Genomic DNA, 442 nt, shown 5'->3' with positions numbered 1-442 from the left:
CTCTTTCTCGCGCGAGATGCTCGCCGGCCTGCTCACCTTCAAACAGTAAAGGACTCACGGTGGGTCCGCCGTCTGCCTGGGGAAGGCTCTCTCCAAGTCCGCTTTAAGGTCGGGCGGGCGGGACCTGGAGACTGCAGAGCTACAAATGCAGCCCGCGGAAGGTGGTCGGGGCTTGTTGGGTTTTTTCTAGGACGCAGTTCGTATGAAAGTGGACGCAGCGCATTTTCTTGGCCGAGACTGCAAGTCACCGTGCAGATGAGGCACCCTGAGAGCGCTGGCGGCCTAGAGGCCCTGGACGCTGTGTTGTGTTCTGCAAACGCCTCTCACCGTTAGAGGTGGAACATGCCTTCCCACCCCAGGAGTTTGTTATCGTAAGTTGTCCTCCTGATCTGCCACTTTGAGCAGGTTAGTGACATCTGCAGATGGGCGCCTGGACTGAATC

Source organism: Bos indicus x Bos taurus, chromosome 27, assembly GCF_003369695.1.
Source record: "Bos indicus x Bos taurus breed Angus x Brahman F1 hybrid chromosome 27, Bos_hybrid_MaternalHap_v2.0, whole genome shotgun sequence".
NCBI classification, from domain to species: domain Eukaryota; kingdom Metazoa; phylum Chordata; class Mammalia; order Artiodactyla; family Bovidae; genus Bos; species Bos indicus x Bos taurus.
Note: the sequence above shows the minus strand (reverse complement) of the source record.